This window comes from Cynocephalus volans, chromosome 1, assembly GCF_027409185.1.
Source record: "Cynocephalus volans isolate mCynVol1 chromosome 1, mCynVol1.pri, whole genome shotgun sequence".
NCBI lineage: Eukaryota > Metazoa > Chordata > Mammalia > Dermoptera > Cynocephalidae > Cynocephalus > Cynocephalus volans.
Window position 1 is genome coordinate 129,662,298 of NC_084460.1, and position 21,564 is coordinate 129,683,861.

Genomic DNA, 21,564 nt, shown 5'->3' on the forward strand with positions numbered 1-21,564 from the left:
ACATGATAGTGTCTGTTTCGGCTAATCATAGCTCACTTCAGTCCCATATGACGGACTCTCTCAACCAATAGACTTTTACCTCTGGGATCACTGAACAACGAGATACGACTGACATTTTTAGAGTGGGCGAAGAGGGGGGCAGAGGGAGGAGAAGCGGGAGGACTGTTAACCAATCACCTGTTAACTATGTTCTGAGCGAAGTTTCCGTGCCCCAATGGATGTTTAAAATAGCGGATTGGGCCTTTCCTGGACCAATTGAAGCGGGATAAAGATGAGGAAAGGGGTGGATGGGGGCGGGGCCGGGGAGGGGAGGAGGAAAAGTGCATTTTGTTTATGGGAGGCAACCTCACGAGGGGGGTTCCATTCTTATTGGCTCTTTGAAACTAAGAGTGGCGTGAGAAGCACCCAATAGTGGGGGAAGATATAATATTCGCGGCGTGAAGCGCCCAATGTGGACCTTCTGCCGAAGCAGTAGGGGCGGGGGAAGTTTAGGAGTTGAGGAAAGAAGATTAAAGAGCGCGAGGAGGTAACGCCAAAAACTCTAATTTGTTGTGGGACGGGCGGGAGGGGTGTGTGCGTGCCGAGGGGGACGAGGCGTCAGCGAGGCGCTGGGAATGGGGGCGGCGGGACGGGGAAGGAGGGGAGCGGGGTGGGGTTGGGGGAGCGAGTTACGGAGTGGCAAGCCCGCGGGCCCTCGCCGGCCGAGCGCGCGCCCCCGCGCCCCGCCCCGCTCGCGCCCCCTCCCGCGGGCGCCCCTCCTTGCTCCAGGCGTTGGCCTCGCCCGACCCGGAGGGGCTGTGGGGGAGCGCGGGAGGGTCCCCGGGTGCCGGGAGCGGGCGGGGCGTCCCGCAGCTGGAAACGTGTCTTCTGCCTTCTTCTCTCTACTCCCCGCGCCTGGAGCTGCTGCTTCCAAGAAGAGGAGCTGAGGGGGACTAGCCGGGGCTCAGGAGCTGCTAGAGGCACCCGCTTGTCTTCCGTCCCCTCCCTTCTCGCCCTCCCCTGCTTGCCGTGGCTCTCGCGGTCTCTGGAGCGTCTTCAGAGAACTGGGGGGCGGTAGGTGTCCTGGCCCCAGAGCCGTTGGACGCCTCTCCCGACGCCGGAGCTACCGGCCCCCGCCTGCTTCGCTTCTACGACTAGAGAGGAGGGGGCTTGGGAAGGGAGGACACTTTTCCTTCTTTCTCTCCTCCTTTGGGCCACTTTGGAAATATTAAAAAAATGTTAACGCTCTTTAATTCCCGAGACAAAACAAGGTTTTTAAAAGTTTAAATGAGGTCTCTCTTACGTTTAATGCATTCCTGTCTACGTGGCTTTCAGTCCCCCCATCCGCCCCCTAAAGCTGTGATCCTCTTTAGGAATGCTGAAGAGGCAGGATGCAGGGATTTTCTAAAAGTTCTATTGATAAACACACTTGCACAAACATATGCGAGGCACACACACACACCATAAACATTAGCGAAAAACACAATATGGCGTACAGCTACACCTCCTAGCGCGGTAATCCGCTGATGTCTTACTCAGAGCCGGGTTGAATGAGGTCACTAGCAGGTTGACAGCTCTCCAATAAAAATCTGAATGAAACAGGAAGTTAATTTGGAAGACTGCGGGTGTAGTACTGTCCTCAGAATTAGCGTTGGCCTAAGCTAAATTGAACCTGCTATCTTTGTAGACTCGTGCAAATTGTCTTCGCTAATTTTTACCGTTAAAAATACCTAACTGTTGCTAAATCGAGTTTTCTCACTGCGTGGCCATGTATGTGTAAATTTCAGCTAGTACAATTATCAATGACCACTTATTCACCCATTGTGTTTTCAAGTGAATTCTATTGTAAAGTTACTATTGTTACTTGAAAGTTTTGAAACATAATTACCATTTGTAAATAAATTCTATAGCTGTAAACACTAAATGTAAATGATAACCAGTCATCATTAACTTAAATTCTTAAATGGTTTGCTTTCATTCTTGTTTTTGCTCCCAATCCCAAATACCCTTTGCTATTTTGTGGGAATAGTTAGATGGGTCTGCCACCCCCACCCACCCTCTTATAAATTTGGCCAGTCAAGATTTGGCTACTCTGCTTTTTTGCTTCACAACTACTTATATCTACATTTCTAAGAAAAAAAAAATTACATCGATTTTCATACCTTTGCTCTTTGTCGTTCTTAATCAGAATTTATCAAAGTTGGTGCATATATAGTACAAGGTGACACCCTTGTGCTGTCTCTCTAATCATCTCCCAAGAAAGGTCTTAAAACTGTTCTTGAAGAATTGCTGATGTTACTGTGCAGTGCTCAAAATCTAATTTCCAAGATTGGAGTTGTGATTTCCATTGAGCCCAAATTTGAGAACACATGGTGCCGAAGTAAAGAGGTGAGAAGAAGAAAAGTGAGTTTTCTAGAAATAAGCTGCTTAAGTGAGTTGGGCAGTGGGCTATTTTTGATTTTGAAATTTAAGATCTTTCAGACCAGTGGAATACAGGCATTTTTCATGGGAAGATCAGGCCAGTGTTTTAAAATTACTACTACATGCACCAGGAAAATATAGCTGTAGATCATGTGTACATTGTCTAGCTACTGAAAGACAATATTAGATTAAATGGAATACTAGAGGAAAGAGAAACTTTTATGTGAGGGTTATAATTGGTGGAGGGAGTGTTTAGAACTACTAGTTGATGTGCTGCCAGTTTCATATGTAGTTAGGTCAGAAAGTTTTTGAGACCCATGAATATCCGATTCTTTGCTATCAAATTAATAAGAATTTGACTACTTGGTATAGGAAGAAAATCTAAGGAAAAACCATTGAAAATGAATTATTTTTGTTTAGTGAAAGCCTTCAGAAAACTTTCTAGACAAATTGGACTTCCTAGGATTTTTTTAATAAAAAACTTAATAATTAAGTCATTTTAGAAGAGCAATGAAAGCTACATCTAAGTTCCTGTAAAGGATCTATGATTTATAAATTAATAACAGATTATTCCAAATATCTTCAGAATAAATGGTAAGAAGAGATTTCTTTAAAAAATTTGGAATATGGAGGTGGAGCTTGATGGGCTCTACTTTATTCTGTGAAATAATCAAGTTTTTCTGAAATGGATGGTTAAATTCATCAAGTTGTTCTTCTAGACACTGTTCTAGACACTTGGGATGTAACGGTGAACAAGAAAGAAAAGTTGCGTAACCATTTGGAGCTTACATTCAAATGTCACGTACACTTTTTGTGTTTCAGGTTGCTAGGAGAGGAGATTTTTGGATGAAACTTTAAAACCCAGTTGCTTTCTCAGTCTTAGGAACTATGATTTGAAAGAGCTTATTATGGAAGTTTGAGGGGGAGGAAGGTGTTTACCAATTGCCAGTGATAGGAAAGGAAAAGCTTAGTTTATTTTTTATTTGTACCTTTTGTTATCATCATGAAACGTTCTCCATATAGTTTAGTAGGTCTTTTCGACAGATAGGAGTTTTATTTTTTCATAATTTTAAGCATGTCTTTGAAATAAATGTTTCTTTATATTTAAAAAAATCTTGTGTCTTGAAATTTACTGTGAAATTCCTATGTAGCATTGTTTTGTTAGCAAAGTTCGATAAAACAAAAGCTAGAATATCTGTTTATTTTTGGTTAGGATTTGTTTTAGAGATATATCTGAGAAATAAAGTACGTAAATTTTTTTCAGTTGTGGTTTTATCAAGAGAAGATGAAAATTTGTTGTGATTAATTTATAGGTGACATTAAAGAGAAAGTGGGAGACCTGCTTTGTTATTTAAACCTTTTTTTCCAGAAGCATTTGATTGGCACTTTTCTGATTTAATAGACCATTTGTAATGCAAGAGGAACATTACAGAACATTTTAGCATGACTTTAAGTCTAATCATTTAGTCTTTAGGTGTAGAATTCCTAGGTTTCTAGCAGAAGGATACTTGTTGCCTGGTTAAATGAGTATATATGGTTTAATGCTGTTTGTGATTTTAAGTAGTGGGTGTCTTACCTTTCCAAAACCTAGTTCCTAGTTCTCAAAATACAAGTTCAGTCCTTAAATGAGATAGCTTTTTTAAATACACAATCCTCCCTTTTGCAGTCCTCCCATCCTATGCTATGGAGGGGCCTGTATCTCTGTACCTACATTTGGTATCTGTTTATGCTAATTTGTAGCATAATCAACTTCTTCCACAAAGGGTACATACTGATGCACTTTAGAGCACTTTGTGATTGCCTGTGGCTATTTGTATACACAGACTTGCCAACATCCGAAAGCTATAAATAGAAAGATTTAGGAGGAAACAGAGACTTTATAACTAATGGAATGTATTATTTTAACTGAGTATTTTTTTAAAGAGCAAAGTGGTTAATAGAATGCTAAAAACTAAGAACTTTCCTTATTTCTAGTAAGGATGGTTGCTCAAAGAGTATTTGTGTATGTGTGAGTACATATTTACATATGAGAATTTTTGAATAAAGACATGTTTTAGTCTGGATAAGGAATTTCAGTCCTGCCTTGTGGTCCTTGACATGGAATGCATTCAAAATTCTCAGGTGATTTTTTTTAACCCACTTTGTTCCTTTGAGTAACGTAGAATCACAGCTACTTAAATCTTTGTAAATTTTGTAATGCTTTTAAGTTAAAATGTTATTTTGAAAGTTTTTTTCAAAAGCATGATTATCAAGCAGCTCATAAAATGAATGATCTGCATAAGATAGCTGAGAGTTTCAAAAAGAGGTATTCATAGAGCAAAAGATAAAATCTTGACATCTATCAAATTTTTATAGTAATGAAATAAGCATGACTAATTCTATTAATATTCATATTTGTAAGGTAAGTCTAAGCATGTGTACAGTGCATTTTAAGTCAAAATTTGGGGTGTTATTGGCTAGGCACAGTCATTTCTTTGCCAGAGATACTAGGCTGTGTGAGGGCTAACCATCTGTCAAGTGATAGAGACAAAGAAAGGTTTTAATATACTAGTCTAAAATTTCTGCAAACTTGTTTTGAATTGTATTGTCATTTTGTTTTGGCCTTCATACTCTGTGTTGAATATGCACTGGGTCAGTCACCTCACTTTGTTTTATGAACAAACTATTCAAGGTCTAGATAAGGTTATTGTCACAGCTGATGTGATCTAGAGTCAAGATAACATGTTTTGATTTTGCTTTCATGTAATGATCAAAAACTCATAAGTGGGCCACCCACTAGCAACTGTGCAAATGGTTTCAAGCACACTTATTTTCACCCGCCCATTCTGAATTTTGGGTGTCTAATTCTTTTGCTTTATATATTCAAGCATTGTATTTCAAACGATTCTTCAGCTGTTTGGGGGGGAAAAAAGTAGCAACAGGAATCCAGATTGCCTGTTTTAGGTACAATATGGTGTGATGTGAAATTGAAACAGCAGATTGGTGAGAAACTTTAGTTTCAAACAAATATAAACTAGTTTGTTTAGTGAAGTCATACACAAAACAGTAGTCTTTATTGACAGGGCAATGTTTTTTTCAGCAGTTTCCACATCATGAGGTCACTTTGGTTCTTTGGTCCAGCAGTCCATTTCCAAGGCATCATACAAGGAAAAGAATATTGCTGACTGTAATGATATACTTAGATATGGCAGGCCGAGGAATAATTTATAGCAGTGCTAATTATATCAATAAAAATAGCAATATTAATACTGTGAGTGTCAAAATTCATTCTTGACAGTATGAGGTAAACAGAACTATAGTCAAAGCAGTCAGCCTGTCTTTACTGTCAGCTCATGAATATGCACTTTAGGAAAAATATACACACAGTTTAGAGAGTTGGGTGAATTGATTTAATCTCTTTTCAGTTAATTTTGAGATTCGTTGGGTTTTTTTCAGGTGTTCTTTATTTCTAATTCAACATATTATTAAAAAGATTTGGATTTTTAGTTTTGAAATTCTTGGTACCCATTTTCTTCTTGTCATCAGTAAGTTTCTAGAGATCTACTTATTTATACTTCAGTGCTTTATAAATTATCAGAAATTCATCTTATGTGTACCCTCATTTTTTGGAACGCCGATTGCAAACGGAAACTAGAAGAATTTCTAACAATTTACAAAACAAAACAAACAAAAACCACCACTACACAGACACACATTCTCTGTCTCACTGTCACACATTTTCAAATCTCTGGCCTCCTTTAGATACAAAAAATGGTCTTTTCCATTATCTTGATTTAAGGGAAAGCATAATTATCTTTGTAGTTTTCATTACTTCTAATCAGTAGAAGTATTTTTTACTATTTTACGGTATTTTAAATTTATTTTCCTAGGAATATAAAATCAAGTAGAAGTCATTAAAGGACAACATCTACCTTTTCAGTCTCTCATATAACTATTAATTTCAGCTCTTTTACTTTATTGCACATTGTCAAAAATCTTAAATACAGTGTTAGTACAGTTCTGTGTCTAGTGCTGCCACTGACTAGTTGTGTGATCTTGGGCATGTCACATAATCTGAGGATCACCACCTTAGATTCTTCGCCTTCGGGGTCCCTTTCAGTTCTAATAATATGAGTATGTTTCCTTCAACACTTCAATCTTTGTTATAGCTTGGTAGGGTTACGTGAAGTGATGTTACAGGAAAGAGTTTATGTAAAATATTTGAGTTAGCTTTTTACTCTTAGTCCTTGATAAAAAGTCTCATTTTAATGATAATTGCTTTCAAACACAGCACAGTAGTGTATAAGTGTAGATATATAATATTAAGCACTTACAATCTTTTATAGTTGGTATGTATAATAAATTTGTTAATTTTATTATATTTATTAGTTAATTCATTTTAATGAATTTTTCACCAACTCACCTTAACTCAGGGAACTATACTGGTTATAGAATTTATAAACTTGACTCTGCGTTTTATCCAGCATAAAGTTATTTAACTGGGGAAAGCAGGTAATAACAGAATGAATTAACTCACAGTCATTTTCTAATTCTATAAAATATATAGATAAATATATTTCTTCAAAGAAAAAAGGTAAACTTGATTTTTGTATCTCTCTAAGCTAAAAATAGATATACTTTGAGTAATCAGGAACCATCTCCGTACAGATCTTATAAGATCAGTAATTTTATCTAACTGCATTTGATTTTTGATCCTCCTTTATACCCATCCAAGGATGGGTTTACGTAGAAGGAATGATGAGATATGGAAACAAATTTGATGATTTATTTTGATGCAGGATAATGGAAAGAATCTGTGTTAGAAAAAACTGAAAATACTGCCTGTCGTATTTAGAAGCAACTGTGCACAATTTATATGTACCTACATGATGGATCTTTATTTAATGATAACCTCAAAGCATTTATTTAAAATTTCACTCTGTTTCTTTTTAAGTGACTCACATGCCTTTTGCTAGTATGAGTGGTAGTGAGAGGCTTAAAGCTGTTAAACACTACCTATTCAAAAATGGAAACAGCAATCTGTAGAAAGCTGTAGAATCCTAAATCCTCCTTCTCCATAACCACCCACAGCTCCAGTTCTTTGTACTTATCGTATAACATCTTATCAAATCACCTTATAGAGAGAATTAAACTCTCCAATATATTAGGTAATGCTAAGCTATTCTAGTCTACTAAATGTCTAGCTAATAAGGAGAAATTGCAAGAAAAATTTTAGATCAACCTTTGGGCACAATAGGTGGGTGGTATGAGTGCTTCAATGTATGCAAATAATGAAAAGATACTTTAAATGTGCTTAAGGGAAGCTGATTTTAGAGTGTTAACTGAAATCCAACTTGGTATATTGAGGAATTACTGTAAACTCTTAACGACATTGGTGCCAGAAAAACTAGTAGAATTATTAGTGGAAGGCACAGTGAAAAAAAATTAAATGCATTCTCTCCTTGTACTAAACGATAACATTAACAACAATAACAAAAACAATAGTAGGCAACAGTTATTGAGAGTTTATTCTGTACCAGGCATTGGTATATCTGCAATTTTTTAGTTAATTCCACAATCCTATGAGATAGGTACCTTTATTATTTCAATTTTAAAGGTAAGCTAAGGCTCAGAAAGGGTAAGTATCTTGTTCAGAGTCACACAGCTAATATACAACAAGTGAGAATTCAAACTCAAGGCCAGTTCTAGAGAAACAAAGCTGGTAATCATCACCTCATCAGGTCTTTATTCTGGGACCATTTTCACTCAGTGCTTTCCCAGGTTAGTACTGGTAATTTTATTTCAAGAAAAGCATAGTAAGCTTAGAGAAGGTTCTAGAGAAGGGCACAAGGTGAAAGAGTTGTAAGTGGGAAGAACGGTTGCTATGGTAGTCTGTTTTTAAAATTTAACTCTTCAGTCTAGTAATACAAATGCTGGGAGAGAATTTGGCTTATGATTTTATTAGTGAATGGACTTAGAAGCTACTGCCTGATTTGGTTCCATGGACAAAAGAGTACCTGGGTAACATGTTAAAGCAGGCTGTGGAAATCATGAGTAGAAGCAGGTCAAAGGAAGTGTTAAATACTGGGAGTACTGGGAAGCTAGAGATCTAAAAGGAAAAATAAATCAAACCAGACTGAGTAACAAAGAACTAGGGATCATACAGAAATAAGGGTGAGGCAGAACAGAAAGAGAACATTAAAACTGTGGCAGATTCTACTGACTTTGGAAGGCCCTTATGTTTATTGTTTGTTGTTTGTGCCCTTCCATTTGTTTTCAGAAACCAATAGCTGGCTTCACTATGGGCCACCTGGAGTTTGAGATACAGACTGCTATGCTTTTGGCACAAAAACGTGATCACCAATACTAACCTAGAATTAGGCAGTAAGTTTAAGTGCATTACAAAGAAATGCAATTTAGCACAATAACCTATGTGGTAAACCATTTATTGAGTGCCTACTGTGTGCCACCCAATTCTGAAATTATTGTTTTTGGGGGCATTTATGATGTAAGTTATAAACATTTTTGCTGTCCAGTTTTCAAATACAAGAAAACACCTGTTTTCCTCAGGATTTGATGGATATAAGGGGTGAAATAACTTACACCATGATTTTCTTTTTTTCGTTATGTAATTTAGCCTTTGATATCTTCCTTCCCATGTTCGTAGAGTTTTAAATCAGGCTCTACCAGGCTTAAAGTGGAGTACTCATACAGTATAGACTTTCTTATATGACTTTTAACTTTTCCTTGACTTGTCACTATACTGAAAGAAAGGTTCAGTTTTATTTGATAGTATATAAGTGCACTTTTGTCAGAGTGATAGGCTCAAATGATCAACTCAGGTAAAGTCAGTGTACATGTGTTTGGATTATATTTAGGATAGCCAGCATGAGTGAGGGAAAAAGAATTATAGTAACTTTTAAGGTGAACTTTTATTTCAAATAATTTAAATGTCTTCAAACCAAATACAAACATGTACTCCATGTATACATATATACGTGTATAACCTTTTTCTACAAGCTATTAAAGACGTTGAAAGTTTTTAAGAGAGAATATTGTTGAGCTCTATTACATATATGAGTTGTATGAATGGAGTCAAAGAATAATGAAAGTGCCATACTGTCACTTAGGTGTCTTTACTGTTCCTGATGATAGTGTCTGTGCTATTTTCTTCAGATTCTCACTTTATTGCATTAGGAAATATAGTGCAATAATTATTTTGTATGCTTCAATAACTGAAAAAATATATTGTGAGGTTAGAATAATTATCAACATTCAGTTCATGCATGGCACCTTTCCCCTTCAGGTTCATTGTCAGTGTTATTCTTTTCTTGTTCTTTTGAAATCCTGTGGTTCCTAGTCTTTTCAACAGAAGTGTTTCCATTTCACTGTCCTTTATATATCCAACCCTCAGAGAAGTATCTTTGAAAACTCATGCTCAATAATCTTGTTTGTTATAGAAAGGGATCAAGAACAAGGGAATACTATGTTGAAGGGGTGATTTGAGTTAAAAAGCAGTATGGGGAAAAAAATGAACCTTCTAATTCAGATATTCTACTTTACAGTATCATTATTTATCATAAAATAAATTATCAAGGCATGTAAGACCCAAAAATAAATGTTGGTTGTTTTTCTGAGCTTTCAGGTTATGCATACTCGTTTCTATCCCATACATGTACAATGATGAGTTTTACTATGCAAAAATGTAAATGTCTGGTGTAAAGTGAATTTAATTCAGTTTGGTGTTTTAGATGCAGTTTAAGTCATAACTCAAATTCTTTGACTTATCATTCAGGAAAGGTAACATTTAGAAATACACTACACTGAACTGCAGTTCCTTAAGGACAGGTACCATGCTTTACTCATCCGTGTCATCTTAGTGCTTAGCAGAGTACTTGGCACACAGGATGGATTCAGTGAATATTGATCAGGCTTTTTTTGCATCTATCCTAGGAAGATGACCTTAATTCTTGCTTACCAGGCTATTCATTTGCTTATTTTCTACTAACTCTGTTTCAAATTTAACATTGTTAAAATGGTTATTACCCATTATAGGCTTTCTCTATACTTTTCCAATACCCAAACATTTTTACACATGCTCATGATCTTTTATCCTTTTAGATACTTAACGAAATTCTGTCATGGCAGAAGTTTGAATAAAAAGTAATATTTACCGTAATTCAGAAAAGGAACATATCTGATATCGCCTATCAATGGTAAAGTAAATATCCTACAATCAATTCAGGATATTGTGTTGAATAGATACACAGAATTACATTACCTACTGATTCAAGGAACAAACCTAAATTTCATACCTATATGATTCCTATCTGGATAGTAGGACAAACAAAGCATGGTATTTTTTGCACTTCATAGATTGCAGTTGAGATTTTGATCATTTTATGTGCACTTTCTAATTCTTATAGAAAAGAATATTCATAAAAATTCACTTAATTGAAAATGGAGTTTTAGCTTATTTTACCTTATCTGAGTTATTTAGAATTCTAGTTTAGTTAAATACTTTAATATTAGTGATATTATATCCTTAGCTCTTCTAGAAAACAAGAAAGGTAATTGGGCTTTGAACAATATAGAGGGTAGTGTCATGTAAACCACATGTAGGACACATGTTTAATTTTTATATTACAGCTGACATGTTTTTTCATATTTGTAATACTTCCTAGTAGACATTGGGAAACTTATCCGATTGGCCAAAGTCATAGTTTGTCTTTCTGCTAACTGAAACTACAGCAAATTGATTTGAAGTTGTTTTCAAAACAAAAGATAATTATGTCCTGGAATAATTAAAACTAGAGTTATGGATCCCAGTACTGGCCAGCTACAAAAACAAACAACTAGAATTGCATTAAAGCTTAAAGTCATTAATAGCTGTAGTATATTTTGGGATCTGAGTCTAAGAGCATACAGAGAACATATTCTCATTTTTATATATTCAGGAATATGCTTTCTGAGGAAACTATTGATTCTTGGAAATAATTATTATGAAGTCCAGACACACCTCAGACCCACATACCCCACGCCACCCCCAGACTTTTTTAAAGGATTTTAGAGACAAGGTGACCTATACATGGCTATCTTCTCCTTCACTTCCAATTCCAAGTTGCCTACCTTTATGAATCAAGTGGCTGCTGAGATTTGTGAACAACTGCCATGATACATTGGGCAGAGAAACACTGCTTGAAATTCCTCTACCTTCAGTTGGGCAAACAACTAGAGAACAGTGTTAGAGGCCAGAAGTAAAGATCAGAAAGCAGTAGACATTGGAAAGAAGGGCTTGGGCTTCAGCCTTCTGTGAACCCCTATTGGAGAAGATCAATATTTACTCATTACAAGTATCCACGTCCCCACAACTAGCTAAAAAGCCAAAGTGGCTACATGTGCTGATGGAGTCTTCTCTGTCCCTGAGGCTAAAAAGAAATAGAGATAGATCAACAGGGATCTTCCTCCATGTGCCTTTGAAAGGAACTGTCAGGCTGTCTACCTTTGCTTTTCACTACCTGTGCTACTTCTGCCATTTTGGGTACTCCAACAACCAGACCTGAGCTCCAGTGAGTTATCAACAAAAAAAATAACAATGCATTAAGAAGACCCAGTAGCAAGCAAGAGAGGGAGATCAGGTAGGAAAATCAGAGTACACACCTCAGGCAAACTAGTACTAATGGCACAAATAGATGAAACCTGAATGGGGGGTGGGGTGGGAGGAAAGGCGCATTTAAGGAAATTTGAATAAAGAACAAGAAAGAATTTCAGATATTAAGAAAAATATGTCAGTTGAACTGCTCAGTGGATGAATTGAAGGAGAACATGGTCACTGTTGAAACATGAATTAGTGAACTGAAAGACAAAATGCAGAAATACATCAAAGCACATAGAAAAGAATAAAATATGAAAATCTTGAATAAAAAGATGAGATTTGGAGGATAGATCTAAAAGTCAAAACGTGCCTAATAGGAATTACAGAAGGCGAAATTGAAATAGATGAAGGAGAGGTATAACTAAATGAATGCTAAAAGGAAATTTCTCTGTGATTAAGAAAGATCAGTCTGTGGATTAAAAGGATTTACTTATTTATGGTCTTGATGGAAAGAAAGACACAGTAAGGCATATCCTAATAAAAGTTCTGAATTCTAAAAATGAACTGAAACATAAACTCTCAAGTAGAACAAATTCCTGTAAAGGAGAAAAAAATATCGTAGTATCATAGGACTTCATATCTGCATATCTGCAACACTGGAAGCTATAAGATAGTGGAATAACATCTACAGACAGCAAAAAGAAAATGACTACAATCCAAGAATCTCAATTCCCAGGAAGCTGTCATTTGCTAGTGAAGGTGAAAGAAAAACATTGAAAGATATCCAAGAACTCAGAGTATATACTGCCTCATCTGAGAAAATGCCTGACACTAGGTTATAAGCAAATAACATATGAACCAGAACAAAGACTTCAAGATGAGGAAGATGAAGAGGAAAGAAAATAGTGGTAGATAATAAGCATAAATAGTTTTTTTTGGTGTGTGTGTATTATATGAGTACATATGTGAGTGTGCGTATCTGTGTATATATTTAATAGAGATAGGTGGATGTCAGTATGTAATACAATGGGTAATTTCAGGCTTTTGAAATAAGAATATATTTCTGTAAGGAAATTTTAAAATGTGTCAGCTGTTCCATCAAAATTCAGGAGATGGATATCCGCCGGCTGCCAAAAAGAAAAGTAAAAACAACCTGGGAGATGGAGGGGGTGGGAAGCTGGAAAGTAAAAGAGTAGGAAAGTGAGTTGTGCGAGATCGAGAGAGGAATGAGGGACAGAAGAGGGAAGGAAGTGAATATATTCTAAAGATCTTATTTATTTAGGAGAAAGGGAAGGGTGGACAGCCTTTTTGGGGGGAAAAGTGTCTCTTACATATATGCATCTGTTAATTAGAATAGGAAAAGGGAAGATAATCCTTAATGCAATAGAACATCACTTGGAATTTTCATATTAACAAGGAGATAATAGAATGCATAGCCACTTGATCAGACAAAATACAGAAAAGGAATGAGGAAACAATGTAAAATAAATACAAAGTAATTGGAAGATACATAATTAAGCACAACAGTAATCACATTTAATGTAGATGGACTAAATTATTTCTTTGTAAGACATAATATCAGATTACAATAAAAACATAAGCCAGCCAAATTACATTACAAGAAAAACACCAAAGTTATGAAGAAAAGTTGCTTGTAAAATCACGGGCATAAAGACACTTGTCAGATGCAAACGAAAGAAAAACAGAAAAACATGAGTAAACAACATCGATATCAAACAAGATAGAATTTAAGGTTAAAAGTACTAAAAGATAAAAAGGGATAGTATAGTAATAAAAGGCACAGTTTATGAGGATAATAACTACATAAATCTTTGTGCAGCAGGTTTATTTATAATAGATAAGTACATAAAGTACAAGTTGTTGGAAAGGTCCAGATAGTTCTGTTAAACACACACAATAAGAGAAATGTTTTGTAAACTGTATTTAATATATATGTAGAATCTGACATTAGTATTTTTGAGAACATCTCTGTACTTGGCCACAAAGAAAACTTCATCAGTTTTAGAAAGCATAAATTTGGCAAGCATGTCCTCTGATTATAAGCTGGCATAATAACTTTTTTCTAAAAGGTTAAAAAAAAAAAAAGCCTTGACTGCATAGAAAGTAAAGAAAATACTCCTAGATGACTCTTGGATAAATAGGAAGTCACCTAGAAAGCAATGAAAAAGGAAATCTTTTATGTTAAAACCTATGGAAAATAGCTAAAGCAGTTGTCAGAAAAATTGATAGCCTTGAAGTCCTTTGTTATTAAGGAAGATGGAAAATAAAGGATAACCTACTAACTTTAAGAAATAAGAATAAAGACTAGTACAAGATAGAAGAAGAAGGAATTTTTAAAAAGATGAAACTGAGGAAATAGAAAACGAAATATAGTTAAAACTAAAAATAAATCTAAGACCTGGTTCTTTGGAAAGACTGTTATAATAGATGAACTCCTTGTGAAGATGATAAAGTAAAAGAGAATGAACCCAACAGTTCCATTCTGAGGTATAGTCTCAAGAGAACTTGATAACGTATGTTCACACAAAATTTGTACACAAATGCTCATGGTAACATTATTCGTAATAGTCAAAAAGTGGAAGCAACTCACGTGTCCATCAACTGCTGAATGGATAAATAAAAATGTTTCATATTCATACAGTAGAATATTATTCAGCCATAAAAAGGAATGAAGTACTGATACATACTATAACATGGATGAACCTTGAAAAAAAGCTGTGTGAAAGAAGCCAGACCCAAAAGGCCACATATTGTATGATTCCATTTACATGAAATATCCAGAGCAGGCAAATCCATAGAGTCAGAAAAAGTAGATTCATGGTTGATGGGCCAGCAGATGGAAAAATGGGGAGTACTGCTTAATTTATATGGAGTTCCCTTTTGAGATGATGAAAATGTTCTGGAAGTAGATAATTGGTGATATTTATACAAATTTGTGAATGCTAAAATTAGTTACTGAATTGTACACTTTAACACAGTTAAAATGGTGAATTATATGTGAGTTTTACCTCAATTATAAAGTTTTGGAGAAGACAATGAGCAAAAGTAAACAATAATAGGAATGAAAAGGAAGACAAAATGGAAGATGAAAAGAATTTTACGAAAAGTCTATATATAACTGACAATAAATTTGAAACCTATGAGAAATACAAGATCTTTTAGACAAATACAAATTATAAAAATCGACCTAATAAGAAGTAGAAAACAAATACCAGTTAGCATTGAAGAGATTGGAAAGCTGACCAAATGTGGTCACTTAAACATTAAAGATAATTTTGATGTAATTTAAATTATTTTAGGCCATACATTTTATTTTATACATATTTCAAGTTGCATGTTTGATATTAAGCCTCTTGACATTTCAGTAATAGAACAAAACACTGAAGAAGCTATCAAAACCTCAATCAAACAGAGAGCGGTAGAATCCATGGAAGGTGTGAATATATTTAACTGCTTAAAGTTTAATATGTATCCAGAATTTCTTTGTTTTTTTGCCCTGGTCATCGAGGGTAATTTTTATTCAGGTACATCTCCTGATGACTTCTCAGTCTAGTATAGAGATAGGGTTATTTTGTGGGAAGTCTGGGCCTTCATCAATCTGAGCATGATGATAATGTTGTATTGTGTTATGACTTAATTAATGGCCTTGGACAGCTAAGCACAGGTTTGTAATCTGTTGTTATAGTTCATTAGAAATTCTTTCCTTGTAATTTATAGCTGTAGTTAATAGTGGCTACAGCACGAATACTTTAAAAAGTAAAGTCTTTATCATCTTTTAGTTTTCTGGCACCAAATTTACCATTGGCTAATATTTTGGGTGTGGGAATATCAGGAAATACCTACATTGGTTAGTTGGTTGAGAACATCACTACAAAAGATTAAAAACACTTAACATTCTTTTATTACAGAAACAAAGGTGTAATCTTAATACTCTAAAGTCTGTACTGTATCTTACTATTTAAGATACCTAGATTCGGGTTTGGAAAAAATGGAATGGATAAATGTGCCTCTCTTAAGTCTAAATAAATTATTATACCTGACTATTTTTCCAAGAGTATGTTCCCACTTTAAAATGTTCTTGCCCCAATAATTTGACTTTTACTTTCTTCATAAATATTTTATGACAAATATTTCATTATTAAATATTTTATTTTGTTTCTCTAGTCTAGTCTTCAGTTTGCTCTTCTAGTAATGGAGACAATCTTATAAAAATGCTGAAAAGGTAGACCTTAAAAAGGGCAGAAATCTTTCCTTTTAATTTCTTTTTATAGAACTTAGGCTAGGCTAGTAGTAGTAAAAACTACCTGAATTATTTTTGATATTATATATTTCATTTAGTGAAATCATGCTGATAAACCAAACACATTTTCACTTTCTACTTGTATATTCATTATTTTTTTAAAATATGAAATTAACAGCAATTGTAATAGATATTTTTTAATTACATTTTTCTCACTCTCACTTGACAGCAGTAATGTTACTAGGGTAATAGGGCTTTTTATTATATTGTGTGCATTCTTGGATGCATGTGTCATTGACAGTCATCTCTTAATTCTGTTCCTTTCAAGAAAATTCTTAACCACTGATGATTGCTCTCCCAATTGCAAATTGCAGTTTTATAAGGAACAGCAAGGAAATGGAAAATTGAAGTGACCTGTTTATTCTGACCCTCAAGATACCAAAGTGATCTTCCGTTAATTTTTAATATTCTTTCAGTTTTTTGTAACTCAAGAAAGTGTCTTTCACTTCAAAGTAAACCCTGAATTCGAGTATTTTTGTTTTGGTCAAGCTCTGCTTCTCTTTGGAATGGGCTGCAACTAAATCATTATTTCTTAGCCTTGTAATACACTTTCCAAAATATGGCACCCATTATCCCACTCAGTGGTCATTAAGTTTAGTTTTAGTTTGTCCTTCAAGTCTCTGAATTTCCAGAGTCACTGATGCTCATCTAACATGGTGGTGCTTTTATTTATTTTTTTCTTCCTGTTTGCTTCCTTTTTTTTTAGAAAAAAAAATTAGGTTTCAAGTTGAGCAAATAAATATGTATACTTGTTTAAACTTTTACTTTAGCCACACTTTGCATTTATTGTTGACTTGAATAGTCTCCATAGATCTTTTTAGCTTTCCTATCAACACATATTTGGAAATGATTGGATAATATAGATTCTGTGGGATGCAGCATTAGTGTCACCTGAGAGCTTAGAATGCAGAATCTCAAACCCCATCTTAGACCTAATGAATCACCATATTCATTTCAAGTCATTCACATATATACACTTAAGTTTGAGAAGTAGTGCTAAAGTGTTTGTCATTTTAAAAAATTGAATTTTAGCTGCACAGAATTCATTAATCACACTGGGTTCACAGTCATTGTTCCATGCATTTTTCTCTTTCATTTCGCTCTTTCATTCATTCGTTATTTAATTTAATTTAATTTTTATTTAAAAAAATTTTTTTTTTTGGCCATTGGCTGTTAAGAGTCTGAACTCTTGACCTTGGTTTCAACACTGTGCTCTCACCAACTGAGCTAACTGGCCATCCCTCATTTGCTATTTTAAATCAGAGTGAATACCTGTGAACCCAAGATCCAACCAAAGGATTAGAATATTAAAAATAATTTACTTCTATCTTTGCATTCTTCCTCTACTCCCACCAATACTGCCCTAAGCTGTGGTAACCAATATTCTGAAATTTGTGTTTATTGTTCCATTGTTTTTTCAAAAAATAATATATATAAGCTTTTTTGTCAGCTTTACCACTTATAAATATATGACTAAATAATACATTAATATGCTGTATTTATCTCCTGGAATTTGCTTTTTTTTGCTCTCAACATTGTTATTAGGATTCATCCATGTTGTGTGTAACTGTAATTCATAGAGTTGATGTTTACTTCTGTATAACATTTGTGACTGTACCACAGATTATTTGTCCTTTCTCCAGCTAATGGACATTTGGGTTGTTTCCCTTTTAATTGTACTGATATAAGCATTCTCATACATGTCTCGGTGACATTTGCAAGACATCCTCTTTGGTATATACTGAAATTGGAATTGCTGTGTCATAAGGTGTGTAAATGCTCAATTTTGCATGAGATTGTTAAATTATTTTTCAAAAATGGTCTTACTCATCTATGCTCCCACCAGCAATATATAAAATATCCCTGTTGATCCATATTTAACACACGGTCAGGTTTCTTAATTTTTGCCACATGAATAGATAAAACGTATCTCATTTTGGTCTAGATTTGGATTTTCTTGTTTACCAAAGGGGCTGTAAACATGTGTATGTGTTTTTTCTTGTGTATCTTTTACCTATTTTTCTTTTTTCTTTTAATTTTCTTATGGTTCTTTTCTATTGATTTGCATGAATTTTTTTAATATATACTAGATACTAATTAATTCTCTCTCTTCTGATCTGTAGCTTGTTTTTTCACTTACTTGAGGGTATTCTAATAAACAGAAAAATCTTAATTTTTATGTGGTCATACTTATTTTCTTTTATGGTTAGTGCTTCTACTTTTAATAAATCATTCTCTGGAGTTGATTTTTGTATATTATGTTGAGATAAAGAAACATAATTCTCTGTCTATTTTGATTTTTAAAATAAATGCTATGATCAGATAGGTTAATAATCGTTTTATTAATAAGTCATATATTAGAACACCTTCAGCTATTAATTTACTATTCTAGATATTAATTGTTAAATTATATGAAGGGCAAATGTTAAGGAGAAAGTAGTTTCTGTGGATGGAATGAAAATAGATGCTTACCAAAGTATTATTAGGTGATGGCAAAGAGCTGATGTATAATGAGACTTTTAATATTTCTCCTCTATACTGGCTAGTTATTTTAGGGGAATGTAAATTTGAGAAAGTAGAGGAAAAAACCTTCACTGACCTGGAGTGGATGCCATAGGGAGAGGTGTATGATAGCATGATACACAGAACTAGCCCATGACAGATCATTTGGAAAGGAGCGATAGTTGGAACTTTATGGAAAATCAGGAATGTTTTTCACAACGATTGGAGTTTCAGGATAAATTATGAGGTTGTGACCTTTTGACTGTTATATGTTTGCTGCAAAAGTGGTCATTTGATACTGGAAATTAGAGTGTAGAGAAGGCAGAACTTGGAGGGGTAAGCAGTAGTTGGTAAGTGATCTAGCTATGCAAATGTAGTCTTGTGGAAAGGTGATTATCAGTAGGGGATGAGGATCAATGGAAACAGAGATACTTAAATTGAGTAATCTATAATGGAGAGGAATATATTGATCAGAATCTGTAGCCATTTTAACAATATGTGGCCCGAAAGATGAAGAATAGTATCAATATGTAGAAATTCTGTATAATAAGACAAATGTTCATTGGAAGAGCAGGAGCTTAGATAGACTTTATGGAGAAGCAGGACAAATAAAGGCACTGTGGGGTAGTGATAATTTTTGACTGAATTAAAATCTATGGGGAAGCAAAGATTTCCTCAGAGATATAGGACTGTACAGAGATATAATTTGACTTGGTTTACATGAAGTGTAGGAAGGAATATTTCTGACTGAAAAAAATTTTTTACATTTAAGGGAGAATGGGGAATAAGAGACAGCTATATGATAACATTTTGCTAAGGAAGATAGAGGAGAGAATTAGACAATCTCTGTCCATTGGATTTGCAGTCAAAATTAAATAGGGAGGGCCCAAATATGAGAAAAAGAACATATATCTTGATGTTTAGATTCATGGTTTAAAATTTCAGTTGGCCCTCACTTTGTTATTTCATTTTTAACTTCCCTGCTCCTGTTAGAAATTCATCTTTTATCCCTACCTGCTAATTTTACCTTATGACAGAAATTGAGACAATTCAGCATGACATTTTTTGCATTTTCTTTTCAATCAAGATGTTTTGGATATTCTTTTTGCTGCATAGCCAACTTCTAATAGTCTCTGCCTTCAGCGTTTAGACCAGAAACAGATGAGATTCTAAATACTCCAAAAAAATCTTCCAAGGTCCAGAAATATGTAGTTTTATCAGTATTACAAAAAAAGACCACTGAACTTAACAAAAGTCATTTTATATTCTAATTTAAATTTTCACAATCTAAAAATGGGGAAACTTTCTTGAGCACTTAAAAAGGCAGACTTTATGGGAAATAAAACATGGAAAATAAAAATAAACCCTGAGTTTTAAATATAAACTGAGACTCGGTAATATTGAAATTTTGTAGATAGTGAAACATATAGGTCATTGTAGGTTAGTGATCATGTGAACTTAAACAAGTTGAAATTAATCTTTATGCTCCTTGAAGGTAAGCCCATCTTTATAAACTATAATCTCAATGAAGCTTTACAGCCTTTCCTGCCATTCTTGTGTTAAACTAAAAAAAGTTGGAAAATAATTCTTTAAAGAGCTCTTCTTCTTCATAGACAATAGCTCCGTTGATTGTCAAATAACGTACCTAGACTGTCTCACTAACAGATTTTCACTTTATTATCCTTGACTCTTTTATTATTATTATTATTATTTTTTTGCCTCACAATCTGGAATTTTTCTGGTTCTAGTCTCAGTGAATAACAGACAGAAAACGTTTCTTCCATCCTTTCTTTTTCCTTGGCCCAAAGGGGCTTCTGTTTCTCTCAGACCAGGTTAGCCATTCCAGAAGAAAAAAAAAAAAAAAAAAGAATGATAGTAGCAGTAGTTAAAATATGAAAGGTAAAATGTGAATTGTTGAAATTGGATGACAGGTACAAGAAAATTTATTCATTACACACTATTATGTGTTTTTTTGTATGCTTGAAAATTTTCATAATAAAAAGATTTTTTAAATGCAGTAAGAAAATAAATCTGCTCAACCAATAGATGGGTTTGTTGCCTAGTTATAACTAGATATGAATTCATAGAATTGGGGAGCACAGATTATAAAATTGACCTCATCTTAACAGGTGTTACCTTAACATAATTTTATGTTATTTAGTATGGCCATCCAGGCTTTAAAGCACTTTGAATTATTACCCTAATGACAAAAACTCAGGCCTGAAACTACCAAACAGGAAAGCTGTCATCACTTCCCATTAATTCCGAAGTTTCATCCCTTTTCAAATCCCAAGTCTATTTCTTCCTCTTCTGGGTAAAGCCATTTTGAAATTGTGGTTATTCTTTGCCATACCTGCTGGAATACTTGGATGTGACTCAGAGACTTCCAATTTTGTCTCTTTTTTCTTGGCTTTTTCTTCAATGTACTTAGTTTATTTGCCTTGAGTCAAACATGTTGTATTGACCCAGTCTGTTACAGTGGAAAGAGCTCTGGATTGGGAGTCATGAGTTTCTAGTCCCAGTATTCCCATGAACTGGCTTGGTAACTTTGCACAATTATTTCACACCCTAAAACCTTCTAGTCTGAAATTCTCTTCAGTTTCTCATTTGGGGATTTTTAACCATCTGATGTCATTTAAAATAATTTTGCCTTTCCTAGATTGACACTGTGAAACTATGTCATTTGCTCCCATCATTCTAATGGTTTCATCCCTTTCAAGTCTTCACTTTGTATGTTTGCACTCCCAAAACAACTCCTATTGACTTT

General features: G+C 34.6%; 1 long non-coding RNA gene across 1 annotated transcript in view; it reads left to right on the forward strand.

Moving 5' to 3' along the window:
• The first annotated feature begins 480 nt into the window (after window positions 1-480).
• LOC134371875 (uncharacterized) overlaps window positions 481-21,564 on the forward strand; it is a 336,001-nt gene continuing 314,917 nt past the window's right edge. The window contains exon 1 of the long non-coding RNA XR_010022882.1: window positions 481-526. This is a non-coding gene — a long non-coding RNA (uncharacterized LOC134371875). The remainder of the gene's footprint in view (window positions 527-21,564) is intronic.